The following is a 16,181-nucleotide window of genomic DNA, read 5'->3' as shown; positions in this document are numbered from 1 at the left end:
ACAACAGAAAAAACTAGCCCAGTGTGGTGGCTCAGGCCTGTAGTCCCAGTGATTCTGGAGGCTAATGTGGAAGGATGGCTTGAGCCCAGGAGATCGAGGCTGCAGCGAGGCATGATTGTGTCACTGCACTCCAGCCTGGGTGACAGAGCAAGACCTTGCCAAAAAAAAAAGAAGGAAAGAGAAGAAAAGAGATATAGATTTTAAAAAGTGCACATTTGTGCACGGAAGTCATACAAAATATGAAAATTCAAAGAAAAGACCAGATGGTTTATCCTTTTATATCATCTTGAGGTTACGGTAAAAATAAGGGCCTGAAGCAGGGCAAGATGGGTTATGCGAGAGAAGGAGAAAGAAAGGTAAGGCCCACAAAGATAGTCTTGTTATGCAGATGAAGCCTCACAGGTAGCAGACCTCAGAAAGAACAGACAGAAGGCTATGGTGGAGTTCATCTTTCCTAGATCTCGAGAAACCGGCGGGCCTGAGAAAAAGCCTGGCAGTTTATTTCACTAAAGTAGATTTTTCTCTACAAATGCAAATACTCTCCATAAAAGGCAGCTTTTCAAGGCTATTCCTGTCTGCAGGCTCTCTGAATAGCTAACTCAAAATATGTCAAAGAAGTATATTTTGGGGTGAAATATTTTTGTTTTTTTTAGTCCCCCAGCTGAAAGCTTATTTTCAGAAAGTTTCATATATTAAATTGGGATTGGTGGCTATAGAGAGATTTGGCTTAGAGATTGTGAGATAAGAGATTAGTGAAGGAAAACAAAAGCATAGATGAAGACCAGCAGCCATAGCTTCTTGAATCAAACTCAGTCTTGAGAATATGAGAATCTGTCAGGTCCATTAAATAGTTGAGTCTCATTCCAGGAGTTAAAGCATTGAGTCCCATTCCAGAAGGTGGCATTGCAGATGAAAACGCAAAGCTAGGCATCTATATATGATTTATGCAAACAGATCTTTAAGGGGAATTTCTATAGAAACAGAAGAAGAAGAAGAAGAAAAGGTTAATGTCTAGAGTAGTCTATAAAGTAGTTTTTCTAGAGTCTCTGAAGCATCTTTAGTTGGACTGGGCAGGCAGTGGCAAACTGACAGATGTTCCTAGATTGTAATTTCAGTAAAGTGTTCTAGTAAACTTTCTGCATAGTTCATAAGTCAACAGGCATGAAGGCTGTTTATAAGTTGCTATAGCAATTTCTCCCAACGTTTATGTCAAGTTGTCTAGTTTCAGTTGGTAGGGCTTTAAGAAAAGCAGTTTTAATCTCTAGTGATTTTAAATCAGAAGAGTAGGAGAAAAGTTGTAAATGTTAATCTGGAGAGTCACAGCCAGATACTGGAGGAAACTAAAAATTTAGGATTTAGTCTAGATTTCAGGTAAATAACAAAATCTCATTTAAAAAAGCCACAATGAGCTGGAATCTCATTATAAGTGTACTATAGGTTTTTTTTTTTTTTTTTTTTTTTTTGACACGTAGTTTTTCTCTCTTTAGTCTCTCACTTCTGCCAAAGATTCATCTTATCGTAAGATGAATTTATTTGTAAAATAAATTTTAGTCTTATTATACTTGGCCTGATTATTCGTATAAAGTGCAGCAAGAACAGTAATTGGCATATAGATTATTTTTAAGTTAGCTTTACAGGAATTTTTTCATAAGGACTTTTGAATTAGACTTCAGGAAACTTCTAAAGGCTTAGAAGCCAAACCAAAGACAGTGTCTGTAATATCTGTGTGAATTAGGTGAATTCTTCTTAAGGTCCTCAAAATATCTTGAGTTTCCTGGGCCTGTCACATTCTTTACTTACTGCAAGGTCAGAAACCATGTAAAGGAACTATATAGACAAAGTACCAGGTTAATCTTTTTCTAGGTCTATTGGCTTTATAAAGTCAAGCTGAATATCTCAAAGCAGCCTGGTCACATTTGAAAATATGACATTCCAGTCAAAGCTTTGGTAAAATGACAGTATCTCCAATTGTGACTTGTAATAAAAGAAAACAGATCTTTATTGAGCTCATACAAATATGTATACTGCCATAAAATAAGAATACTCCCAAACAATTTACAAATTCTGGAGGGATTAGGAAGTGAAAAAGGTAAACATTTCAATTTTACTCACAAAAGTATGATTCATCCAATTCCTATAACTCTAGAAAAGAAAACATTAAAAAATGAGCAATAGTTTAAACAAAAAAATATAAAAATCATTTCAGTTCTTCATCAATTCAGTCCCACATATTTAATTCTTATTGTGCTTGATACTAGGTTGGTAATTTTATGAGTCCAGTTTTCTAATTGGAGTTTTCAAAATTCTTACCTAGTCCAATTGTATGATCTTAAAGTTGTTGGAAACCTGTATTTCAGGGTACTTTTTGTAGTCTTTTCCATAAACCTCCTTGAAGACACAATACTTTAGGATTTGCAAAGAGTTTTTAGGAAAAAAGCATCAGAAGAAAGCAATTTACTGCAGACAAAAGGCTTAAAATGGCCATGGTTAGAGATGCGATTGACAAATACCTTTAGCTATTTTCTGTGGCCTACAATTTAATATATCAGATTTTTAAGAATCTCATACAATTTTGGAACACATTTATGCAAATATAACGCAAAGAAGATTCAACATTATTCCTTTCTGGACAATGCTTCCCATATAACTTAACATATCAAATAAATATGTTTATTATCTCTTTTTCAGATGCCTCAGGGGCTGTCTGTAACATCCCAAAGTAAGTTTGAGGTCAAAAAGACTTACTTTTGATTTGTGAAATTTGATTTTGAGAAGCCTGTCAAATATGTCAAAGGTTTAAAATACTTGACCAAAATAGGATCACAAATCACTGTAAAATGACAGTCATTCATTTAGCCACAGTGATAATTAAAAGGTTTCAGAAAGCAAAAATCTTCACCAAGACAAGACACTTAGTTTCCAAATAATCAAAAGACCTAACAAAATTAGCATCAGATATACAGTCTCTGTCTCCTTTTCTCTCTCCCAAAAGCTTTTTCAGTTTACTTAAAGGATGAGCCAACATCTTTTACTACTTCTTTTTAATACTATGTAAAATTATTTTTAAAAATCAAATTCTAGTTTTTCATTAGTGTATTTTTGCTATTAAGGCTCAACCTAAAAACACTTATAATAAAGCAATCCCATTGCTAGGTATGTACCAAAAGAAAGGAAATTAGTGTACCAAAGAAATATCTGCAGACCGATGTTTATTGCAGTGCTACTCACAACAACCAAGATTTAGAAACAACCTAAGTGTCCATTAAGAGATGAATGAAGATTTAATATTAATGAATATTTAATCTGCAAAATTTTGAAATTCCCTTTCCCTAACTTTCTATATCCACTTCCCTAACTTTTCCAGGTAGAAATCTATGTTTTTTTCTTCTCTTAGAAACAAAACAATTTTTTTAAACAAACACACATCTTCATGCCTTTATAACTTTCCTCACCAAAAGTGTATCTTGCTTCTCTCATACACTTTGCATATAAAATTATTTCTCTTATTTTAATACTCCTAATTACATATAATAATTTAAATTTTGACTTTTGGTAGCTCTAATTTCTAGTGAAAACATGGAAAGCAATTTTGGACTGTTTTGTATCAGTATTTTCGGATGAAATGCATTTCATAATTTTTTATAAAAATGTTTTCTCAATTTTTTGTCAATTAACAGATCTAAGTTTAACTTTATGATATAAAAAGATGTCAAAGTATATAAACAAACATGTTTAATAATTAATGTTTTAGTATTTAACTTACAAATGACTCAGACATTTTATGATTATTACTTAATTTAATATAACATGACTTTAATATTTTAAATTACTAAAAATAATTTTGAAACTATGACAGAGGTACCCTCCCTAATATTTTTTCTAGTCATCTTGGGTTTCAAGTACTCACATGGCATCCAGAATGGCTGTGAAATGCAGGTCCCACCTGGGTTCTGAATTCACACACCAGATGTGGAGCTCAGAACAGAGGACAGAACTGTGAAGATGGCAACTGGGGGTCCAGGTGCTGTAGACACACCTCACCATGGCCACCTGTCCAGATCTCAGAATCCAGAGGCTCAAAAACTGAAAGGACACAAAGATAGATGTGTACCCGCCCCCCACCCGCTACACCCTTGTTCTGCTCTCTAATCTTTGCACGTACCAGAGGTTTCGTAAGTTCTGTAAGTACATGTTTCTCTTTCTGAGGCCAGGTCACAAGGAATGTTTAAGTAAGATAGCCAGGTCACAAGGTGTGTTTAAGCAAGATAGCCATAAACTGGTCGTGCAACCTGATGCAATATAATTAACTGCCTTTGTGTAAAACTGCTCTTCTGCCTCAAGGGTTGTACTGAAATATCAGAAATGGCGGGAACCAATCATAGTTTGCCAAATCGCTTTGTTCAAACTCCAGCCAATCATACCTCTAATTTGTATGATTCTATGCCTACTTTCCTTAGACTATATAACATTGTTCGGAGCTCAGTAGGGGAGCTCTCCTGCCCGTCTCGTTTCACGAGCAAGTGAGAGCTCCAGGTTCGAACCTGTAATAAAGATCCTTGCTGCTTAGCTTTGACTCTGGACTCTGGTGGTCTTCTTCGGGGAATAAACGGTCTGGGCATAACAAAACAAAGACATAAGCTCACAGCAAGATGTGTGCAAGGCTTCAGGGGAGCCCAGCAGCCAGCCCTTACAGCTTCAGCTTATGGAAAAACCAAACAAATATAAAAAACATACAGAAGCAACAGTTTCATGATCTTAAGACTGCTAACAGAGGAAGTCAAAATCTGATCAGTAGTCCCATGCAAAAAAAGTTTAAATTATTTTTAGTACTGAAAATTCTGAAGACATTTTATTTTACCAACAATTTTAAAATTAGCTGTATTTACCAAAGATTATCTCACATTGTAAAGGTAAACTGAGGCTGGAGCTGAACTGGGAATGAAGACACAAGGCAAATGGCAGTGAGAATAGCCTTTATTAGGACTCACGGGTGCGGTTCCTCAGTCCAAAGGTGCGGGCGAGGAAGTCGCGCTGAGGGAGGAGGGTAGGGGCTTTTTATAGCCCTAGAGGTAGGGAAGCTGGTTGTGCAAACAGGGCCTGGGGGATCTTGAAACTACTAGGGCAGGAGTCGAGTAAGGGTCATGAGGAAGGGGTCTTTGGAAACTGTTAACTGAAACTGCTGTTTACGAACTTGTGGAATGCAGGTGAGCTGTAGGTCATGGGGGAGTGTGGTTGCCCAGCTGGAACCTCTGACGTATGCAAGTCTGCGGGTGTGTTCAAAGAGGAAAGGAAGTCTTGAACAAAGGGCCTGCTACACCAGGTGGCGCCGCCATGTCGGGTCTAGATCCCTGCCTAACACACATTACATAGAAATAACACATATACTTAATACATATACTTAATACATATAGACATGTAGTCGTATAGCTACTAAGACAGAAGCAGATCTTCTAGCTTTGGATAAGATTCTTTACTTGCCAGCTTCCAAACTCTGTTTCTTTCCCTCATTTAGACCATAGCTATTCTGATGACCTGTTTTATTGCTCTAAGTAGTTGTTTAGTTGTTAACTAGGCAACCCTACATTTGTACTTCTTTTTTTTAAATTAAATTAAATTTATATATTTATTTTTGAGGTGGGGTCTCGCACAGTCACCAGGCTTGAGTACAGTGGCAGGATCTCGGCTCACTGCAACTTCTACCTCCTGGGTTCAAGTGATTCTTCTGCCTCAGCCTCCTGAGTAGCTGGGACTACAGGCGTGCACCACCATGCCTGGCTAATTTTTGTATTTTTAGTAGAGAAAATGTTGGCCAGGATGGTCTCCATCTCTTGACCTCATGATCTGCCCGCCTCAGCCTCCCAAAGTGCTGGAATTACAGGCGTGAGCCACCGCGCCCGGCCACATTTGTACTTCTAAAGAGACGGCTCTTAGGTTAAACAAAGTAGAAATTTATATCTCAGAGATAAAGAACTTAGATCTAAATATCATTTTCTTTTTTTTTTTTTTTTTTTTTGCCAAAACATAGGTAAAGGCCTCGTTAAGGCATGATAGGCAGGAAAAGTATCTTAAACAAAAGTAAGATAGATTTTTTATGTAAATGTTTAAGTCAATACCTTTCTCATTGTAAAATTTTCTGGTGGTTTAGGTACAGAGGAGGAAGATGCCTTTTCAAATGAAGATTTTCTTTTTAGATGTAAATTTCTTTTACAAATAGTTTAAAAATAGCTAGCCAAATGCCAGAAAGTTGCATTTTGGGGACCAATTTATTTGGGAGGTGACTTTAATTTAGATTCTGTGTCTTAATTGGATATGCAATTCAAGGTGGAGCCTATTAATGAATAAGGCTAAACCAACTCCTGACCCTTAGGGCTCTGTGAGGGGAACAAGGGACCCAAGAATGGTCAGTGGCACCTTGATTGTGTTCCTCAAGAGGTCTCACAGTCACTGGAAGTCTCTTTTAGATCCCTTTATGTGATAACTAGAACTCATATTTTTTCTTAATAATTCTTATTCATTGACCAGTAGATGGAGAAAGTAGGGGCTTGCAGGATAACTTATCAATGACTAAAGGAAACTGGATGGGAGATTGAAGGTGGCAAAATAGGGGGCAGAAATAAATGAAAGAATGAGTTCTAGAGGATCCAGTCTGGGGAGATCTTAAGCTTCTCAAAAGGACTAATGGAATTTTGCACTTTTTTTTTTTTTTTAATATCAAAAATCTTGCCACTGAGAAAATAAGTGGACTAAAGGGACTAAACAATTAAGAAGGGGTTTCAGTTGGCAAAAACAAACAAATAAACATGGGGAAATAAGATCTAAAGGAAAACATAGAGGGTTTTTTTTTAATGGCCTGAATACCAGCTTTTAATTAAGCTGACTTTTCACTCTTTTAAAACAAAATTAACTATCTAAGGAGCAAATCTTTTGTCCTCTGAGCAGCCAGCCTTTCACTGGAGCAGAGGGAATGGGGCTACAGCAACAGTGGTGCTGGCTGTGGGAGCAGTGCCTCCCCAGCCTCCACCCACCCCACTCCCTGCCCCAAGGCCCTGCTGACTGTCAGGAGACTGCCTTGCCTGCTCACTAGTTCAGTTCCCGGTGGCAGTGGTAGCCGTGTCTCTCAGGCTCAATATAGGAAACAAGAGAAATTGGGGAAAAATTTGCTATCATACTCTAGATGTAAACCAAAGTTTTAAACCAGAGGTATACCTAAACAAATGACTCGAAGCCAAAGCAACATATGTGAGACTGATAACATGAGGCCCTTTATGGCTTTAACCAATGCCCTTCCCAAGATTCAGACCATTCCCAGTGACAGCTCAAAGAAAGGAAAGTTTTATTAGCCAAATGAGGTACATCCTACATTTCTGTCCAGTTGTATTCTCTAGGGTCTCAGCTTCTCAGATGACTGTCTACACACACACTCTATGACCAATGTGCCCCATAGAGAGAAGATTAAAAGAGAAAGTCAGTAAGACAGGAAATCAAAAACTTTTTCCTGGGGGTAGAAAGAATTGCAAATTGGTACCCCAAATAGTCAAGAGTCATACAAATATACATTCAAAGCAAGTCATTCAAACTAATTTTTATAAATGTTTCTCTCATGACCCAACGGGATCTACTTAAGAATTTATTGTAGAAGTTGACATTTCAAAGTGGTAAACTTTCCATCTCTCCCTGGTTCCTTGACCTAGAATCAAAGCTGGGCTGCAGCAGTGAGAGCCAAATTCTAACCACTAGAATAAAGGGTAGAGTTTCCTTTTTTTTTTTTTTTTTTTTTTTGCACATCAGGGTTTTCAAAACAGGCAGTTGAGTGTACAAAAAATTTAGATTGTGTTTTTTTTTGTTGTTGTTTGTTTGTTTTGTTTTGTTTTCTTTTGAGATAGTCTCACACTGTCACCCAGGCTGAAGTGCAATGGCATGATCTTGGTTCACTGCAACCTCCACCTCCCAGGTTCAAGCAATTCTCCTGCCTCAGTCTCCCGAGTAGCTGGGATTACAGGTGCCCGCCACCATTCCCAGCTAATTTTTTGTATTTTTTAGTAGAAACAAGGTTTCACTCTGTTGGCCAGGCTGGTCTCAAACTCCTGACCTCGTGATTCGTCCGCCTTGGCCTCCCAAAGTGCTAGGATAAACCTTGTTGTAAATCTGATTTAGAACCTCTTTTCAATATTGCCCAGGGAGTTTCTGAGGCTGTATTCCAATATAATGCCTGTTTAAGATGACAGCTCTCTAAAAAGTATTCTTTGATATATAGTCACCTTATTTATTTCATAAGTGATTCAAGTCAATGAGCCTTTTTCATACAAAGTCCCAGAGGTAACTTAAGATTTTGAATACCATGGACATGAGTGGAGTTTTAAAAATGGGTGCAGAAGTTGTAGTACCGCCCCCACCCCCAAAATCTTCTCAAATATTCACTCCAAGAAATAAGCTAAGATAGTGAAACACTCTTGTTGCCACAGATGGTTAAGGATAGTGTTTGCACATATGGTGTTTTCAGTATCCCACAATTTATGGAGGGTTGGCAGTCATAGACCCATTATCTCTGACACCCAGTAGGCCCTCCTAGGATTGAACTTTCCCAGGATTAGCCAGGCAACAAGAGTTGAGACAACAAAAGCCTTTCATGGATGGGATTTCACAATGTCTATCTTCCTTAATTGTTCCAATGCCTTCTAAGACAGTGTTTTTAAAAGCTAAACATTGTTCAAAACAAGTCGCTACAACCCTTCAAGGGGAGGAGACTTAGGTCTTACATTTTGAAAAGTACCGAAAAGTGGCCGGGCGCGGTGGCTCAAGCCTGTAATCCCAGCACTTTGGGAGGCCGAGACGGGTGGATCACGAGGTCAGGAGATCGAGACCATCCTGGCTAACACGGTGAAACCCCGTCTCTACTAAAAAAAAAAAAATACAAAATCTAGCCGGGCGATGTGGCGGACGCCTGTAGTCCCAGCTACTCGGGAGGCTGAGGCAGGAGAATGGCGTGAACTCGGGAGGCGGAGCTTGCAGTGAGCTGAGATCCGGCCACTGCACTCCAGCCTGGGCGACAGAGCGAGACTCCGTCTCAAAAAAAAAAAAAAAAAAAAAAAAAAAAGAAAAGTACCGAAAAGTTTGTGGAGGAAATGGCAAGAACTGGCTGGCTATGTATTCATATCTAGATGGAAACTGCATTTTGCATCTCTTTGGGAAAAATATTTTATAAATAATGCATAAGTGGGTTACCTATGACACTTTTTCAAAGAGAGTGTAGTTAAATACAACTCAAAACAATCAATGACATGTAAACCCTGTATAACATCAAGCAATTGGGAGAGGACATTTGTTAGATATCTTGGACTTCTCTAATATTCACTAATTCTTTCACATATCCATTTACCAATCTGTTCTTGAGAACTTTACATTCATCTGAGCTATTGCATATACTAGTATACAAAGCCTAGTGAAAAAAGTACCCAATCACTTTGTGGAAAACATCATAGTCTTATAGAAAGAGACATATATGGAACCATTTGCAAAGAAAAGGCTAAAGTAAATACTCTTACAGAGGTAAGACTAAGAGTTTGTGAGCAAAAGGATAGGATAAGTAAGTATGCCTGGAGAATATCTAGAATGAAACCTTACATTTAAATTTTATCTCCATTGCTACTTCTGTTACAACTTGTAAATCTTAGTATTTTAAGCCTTCATTAGAAGTAGCAATCTAACGTGTGAGTCGTTTATGTACATGATGGAATTCATCTAGCGAGTGAGTCCTATATACACTCATTTGATTCTTTGTTCAAATTTTCAACTTTTATTTTAGATACAGGGAGTACTTTCGTTACACAGGTATACTGCACCCAGGTACTGAGCATAGTACCCAATAGGTAGTTTTTCAAACCCCCTTCCTCTCTATTCCTCCCTCTCTAGTAGTCTGCCATATCCAATGTTTCCATGTTTATGTCCATGTGAGCTCAGTGTTTAGCTCCCGCTTATAAATGAGTATATGCAGTATTCTTGAAAGCATTATTCAGGAACAATTTACCACATCAAGCTTATAGGAGAGAGCTAATAGAATCAGGTCATATCAAATATGTGCTTGTATATATGTGCATATATAAATTAGATACTTACACGTAACTTCTATCTTGTCATGGCCATATGCAAAAGGTAAAGTACTAGAAAAAATCTTTAAAATATCCTGAAAATTTCCTATGTAATTTTTTTTCAAAGTTTGCTACAGTGAAAGCATATATGTTCGGTATCTCTACAAACTCTCTCACTTGTTCTCCTTTATGAGGCTGAGATCACTTTCTCTAGATCCTCAGAATTGCACATTATTTCTCATTTTTTAGCACTGAACATGGAAAGCTCAGATAACAGGTCTTTTTTTTTTTTATAAAACTGTGGTTGAGGGTGCCTGTAGTCCCAGCTGCTCGGGAGGCTGAGGCAGGCGAATGGCGTGAACCCGGGAGGCAGAACTTGCAGTGAGCCGAGATCGTGCCACTCCACTCCAGCCTGGGCGACAGAGCAAGACTCTGTCTCAAAAAAACAAACACAAAAACAAAAACAAAAAAACAAAAAAAACTGGTTGAAAGAAGATCATAAAGTCTAAGCTTTATGGCAATCTTTCTGGAGGGGAATGTGGTTTGTTAGAATAAATATAGATCTTATGGTCATTTCCCAACCAGCTCATTATTGCTGTCTATGTGGCACTGTTATTTAAACTCCTTATGTCTCAGTTTTCTTAACTGTAAAATGGTTATAGTCATGTCTACTCTCAGTGTTGTTGCAGAAGGGCAAATAAGACAATGCCTCTAAATGCTTACCATAGTGCCAGCCACAAAAGAGTTAAAAAATGATAGTGACATTATCTATTATTTATTGAGCAACTACTTTGTCCCAGACACTGTGCCAAGCACTTTATACATCTCATTTCAATAATTCTATTAATTTATGGACAAGAAAATTGAGAAAAGTCTCTCGAGTCATCAACCAATAGTAAAGCATTTTTATGGACCTAAATATTACAGTTATGCACCACCACATTATCTCTTCTCCACAGGCAAAGTAGTCTAAAGCTGTTCAAAATGTAGGTTTTTACTTATTTGTTTACTGTTTCTTTTTACTGTTTCCTCCTATAGAATACAAGGGTCAGGAGACCAAGAACCTGTGTGGCGTATTTCCTGCGACAACTTCTGTTCCTAAAATTGTACCTGACACTTACTAGTTGCTCAGTAAATATTTCCAGGATGCTTAAGTGAATGAATGTCTATGTTTAATATTTAATTTAACAACCATTTTTTTTGTCAAATCTTGATAAAATCATAGAATGCTTGAGGCCTTAGGAATCAACCTAGTCTGTTACCCTTATTTTACACATGTCACAGGCAGCCCAGAAAGATGACATTTGTTGTGTAAAATCACATCCTAATTATTATAGGATGAGAAATGAGGTCTCACATCTGTCCAGCTAAGGCATTTCTGCATCCACATTTCTTTTTTTCCTACACCCACTCCCTACTATTATCTTTCTGCAGTCATTACAATCTTGCTTTATTTGGCTATAAGAAGCTGTCAGTGACTTTTTTAGTGTATATAACTTTAAATAAAGATATTTCTTGATTCTGGGTTTTAATTCTACTGGATAATGCAAATTTGTGTCTCAAAGAATTAGAGGAAAGCTGTTACTGTTCATACTACCAGTTGTAACCAGGAGATGTTTGGCATTCTGCAGCAATCTGTAGGATAAACTCTTCCCTTGAGCCTACAAATAAATAAACAACAGCAACATTGGGTCGTTTGTACTCAAGTAGTTTACCAGATGATATTTTCTGGCCATCTCTCTGTTTCCTAGATTAACTGGCCTACTGCATGGCTAAATCATCCTCCGGACCAAAAATAATAAAGACAATTTATAGTTCAATTTATTTTGATTCAAGTCAAAAGTATTTTAACCCAGAAATGGTGCTTGACACTTTAAAGCACATTATTTTATTCGCTTCTTTAACAGCACCAATAGCTTCATCTTGAACTTGAGAGAATGAGGTTCCCAAATTGTGAGAACCTCAGTACTTATAGTCATATATTAAGTAATAAAGTCAGGATTTGAAGCTAGTCTGCTGGGTTTGTCTACTAAACATGTTGTGGCCTTACTCTCCTTCCTGTAATCTCCCAAGGTTATAGGTATGATGGGTGGGAATCAGAGAGGTATCACATGCATTCTGGTAATAACATAAATAGTCATGCTGACTCAGCTATCAGTTCACCTGCCGTGATGGATCTACAATCTGCTAACATTTTTTTAAAAAATCCTTTGCTAGGGATAACAATACTTCCAAAGATTTCCTAGTGTGACAACCTCAATTCACTACAAAATAATATAATTTTATCTTTATTTCCTCTGATTAAATTGAATGGTTTTGTCTGTATAACAGTAGTTTCATATGTTCAGTGATTTTCTGTTCAGTCTTTCAGGGTGGGACTTAAATTATCTTGACCATTAATGACATTCTGGTCTACATGCACATAAAAGGAATGGTGAGATGGAGTTCAGTTAGTACACTGACATTTTTATTCTAGATAGAAGCATCATCAGGAACAACAGATTCTTTTACTTTTTTCATAGACTAAAGGGAAGTTTTTGCTGTATTTTATTTAAAAATTGTGAACTGGGGATTTTTCATCCATATTAAGAGTGCAGGCTCTGAATGTGGTATGACCTTGGTTTGGCTCTTAGCCCTGTGACATAAGAGCTCTATGACTTAAGCAAATGAACCTCAAGGAACTGCAGTTTTTTCATCTTCAAAATAGGAATAAAATTCATCATAATATATTTCACACGTTCAATATCAAGATTAAATGAGTTACTGCAGGCTGGGAATGGTGGCTCATGCCTGTAATCCCAGCACGTTGGGAGGCCAAGGTGGGTGGATCACCTGAGGTCACGAGTTTGAGACCAGCCTGGCCAACATGTTGAAACCCTTTTTCTACTAAAAATACAAAAATTAGCCAGGTGTCATGGTGCACGGCTGTAATCCCAGTTACTGGGGAGGCTGAGGCAGGAGAATCACTTGAATCTAGGAGGCGGATGTTGCAGTGAGTCGAGATCACACTACTGCCCTCCAGCCTGGGTGACAGAGCAAGACTCCATCTCCAAAAAAAAAAAAAAAAAAGAAGAAGAAGAAGAAATGAATTACTACAGACAATGCTCTTAAAATAGTGCCTGGCTCTTTGTAAGCATTAAATAAGTATTATTATTTGGCCAACTCTACTTAGCAAAGTGCTGAACCTTTTCCGTTCTTTGCTCGCTTTACTTGCAATGTTATGAGTGGATATAGGTCACAATTTAACGATACAAAAAATCAGAACTAAAAATAAATGAAGAAACAAGTAGTAGTATTATTTATTTTTTATACTCTGTCCACTCTCATCCCTAAAATCAGCTAACCTCTTCTTTTTCCTTGGAAATAGCTGAATTCCTTGATGTTATTGATGAATGGTACAGGTTGCATATCCCTAATTTGAAAAGGTAAAATCGAAAGTGCTCCAAAATTTGGAACATTTTGAGTGCCAACATGACGTTCAAAAGACATGCTCACTGAAACATTTTGGATTTCGAATTTTCAGATTAGGGATGCTCAAATGCAAATATTCAAAACTCTGGAAAAAAAAAAGTGTCATCTAAAACGCTTCTGGGCTAAGCATTTTGGATAAGCAATACTCAACCTACATCTTACATGCATTACCTACCAGAGGAAAAACTAGAGATATGGCCCAAGTCTCCTTAGCTTTGTTGTTCTATCTTTAAAGGCATTTGTAATATCGGTCGGATAAATTCAAAGTCGACCAGTCCATAAAAGTCTAGGAAAAGGATATTAGGGCTGTTCCAAGTATATTATAAATGATATCAGTCACTTTTTCTTCAAAATGTCACTATTTCTGTTAAAAGACAGAATCCTGAGTTAGACAGATTATAGTTCTGTCTCAAAATGGCATTTCCTTTCTGAAAGGAACTTGTTATAGACAAACGTTTATGTTCCTGTGTCTCTTGAACTAGCAGCATCATCGAATGGACAGAGTGAGAATGAGAGTTTGGGTGTAAAATGTTGGTGGCTCAAAAGTATAACCAAAATTCCTATTTGTTTTAAAATACACTATTAGCCTCCCCCATTTGAAGGCCTTTCTGGAAGACTAGAGCATATAATTACACTATAACGTTAGTGCAATAGTTACTCTTGTCCTCAATGACTATATGTGTGGAGTTGAGGGAAAAATTATTGGACAGTGGTTAGCTGGAAAAATGAGATGGGATGACCCTATGCTAAGAATGTTATAACACAATTTTAGTTTTACAATGAAAGAATATATATATACACACATATATATATATAGAGAGAGAGAGAGAGAGCTATTGCTTTCTAAACCATTCATAGCATAAAACATTTTTATGATATTTGTAGTTGATCAAGTGATTTAATTAATTCGATTGACTAGGATAGATTCTTGGCATCTGCAAAGGTCAAATATGAATGATAAACTTACATATGTTGAATATGTAGTGTCACCTGCTACTTTATTTCTTTTTGCTTGACCCAACAACCCTTTTGAGAGGTGTATTAATGAGAAGACTAAGACTCAAAGGGGTCAAGAGGCTTGCAAAGTCCATTTAACTGGTTCATACAAAGCATGCAATAGACCCAGCTCCCAGCATTCTCCAGTTCAGCATTCCTCCCTGACTTCCCAGTTTAAGTGGAGAAAATTTGAAAATATTCAAGAAAATCCTCATTTGGAAGATTATATCTGAACTTGCTAAAACCATCAGTTAAGATGACTATTTTAATTCTCAGGGACAACTTATTTTATTCAGTACTTGTTTTTCTTTTTTCTGTATGTGGAACATTGGAATGAGATCACAAATAAAACCAAGTTCCAGTTGAGGCCACTTTCAGAACAAGAGAAATGAGGACGTAGATGCAGATGCAAAGCAATTAAGTATTTTCACCAGACATAATTGGACTATTGGGATTTAAAAATATAACTGATCTACTTGGATATATGTAATTGTTGGTTTTTACCTTAAATTTAGAAGCATTAAACTAGTTCCATGTCACATTTTAAACTGTTCTGTCTCTATAGGTCTCTACACCTAGAATTTAAAGACTGATTCATAAAAAATCTTTTCACTTTAGGCTTTTAAATAATCGGTGTGGCTGTCTGCATGCATTCTGGGTATTGATTTTGAAGGATGACTATGCTTTGATCTAGATTATCAGTCTCATTGTCCTAGTTATCATCTTATTTTGATTATCTTCTTTCTAAAGTACTATGCCTATTATTAAAATAATGACTTGTGATTATTTTGTTGCAGCAGTGCTTTATAACATTCTAATATCTTGTAAACCAGATTTATTTTGACATGTTAGGCAGTGAGGGTATGTGATTAGAATTAAATATTAAAATACAAATTAAGAAGAATGTTAATTTATTTTATTCTGAAAGCTTATTAACTGAACAAGACTCTGATTTTTTATCTATTTTGAGTATCTGATGTCAGCAATAGCATGTTCATAGCATACCTCATTAAGTAAAGTAATTTAACAAAAAATTGTGTCCAAATGAATGCTAATAGCTTATAAAAGCACAAATAAAATTGAATTTGTGTGAAGAAGTATTTGCCTATGTCTAGACACTAGGTAATTAATTTCTACACATTCCCTAGAAATAGAGAATTTCATCAAGTTTTACTTAACCTTTGGATTTTCAAGAAGACTATGTAACATTAAATTTTTTTTAAAGCAATAAATCATTTTTTCCCCAAATTGCTATTTTTCCGAGAAAATTTGCACCATTTTAGAATGATCTGCCATTTATTTCTTTAGTCTATCTTTGCATTGTTTTCCACATTGATACAAATTTTTAAAATATAGAAGGAACTTGAACCTAAACAGAAAGTCAAAATAATAAGCAATGTTTTTGTTGTTGTTGTTGTTGTTGTTTTCTAGCAACGATAACACTTTTGAAGGCAAATCCGTCTGGATGCCTGAATCAATTAATCAACAAATAGAGACTCTACCATTTGTGGGGCACTATTTGAGTCCAATTCTGTACCAAGGACTGTGTCCTTGGGAAATGGCTGTCTTTTCATGATGATCTAGTTATCTAGAAGTTCCAGAATTCAGTGTACCACTATACATGGAACA

Source organism: Macaca mulatta, chromosome 4, assembly GCF_049350105.2.
Source record: "Macaca mulatta isolate MMU2019108-1 chromosome 4, T2T-MMU8v2.0, whole genome shotgun sequence".
Taxonomy (NCBI): Eukaryota; Metazoa; Chordata; class Mammalia; order Primates; family Cercopithecidae; genus Macaca; species Macaca mulatta.
The sequence above is the reverse complement of the archived record's forward strand: the minus strand, read 5'-3'. Positions refer to the sequence as shown.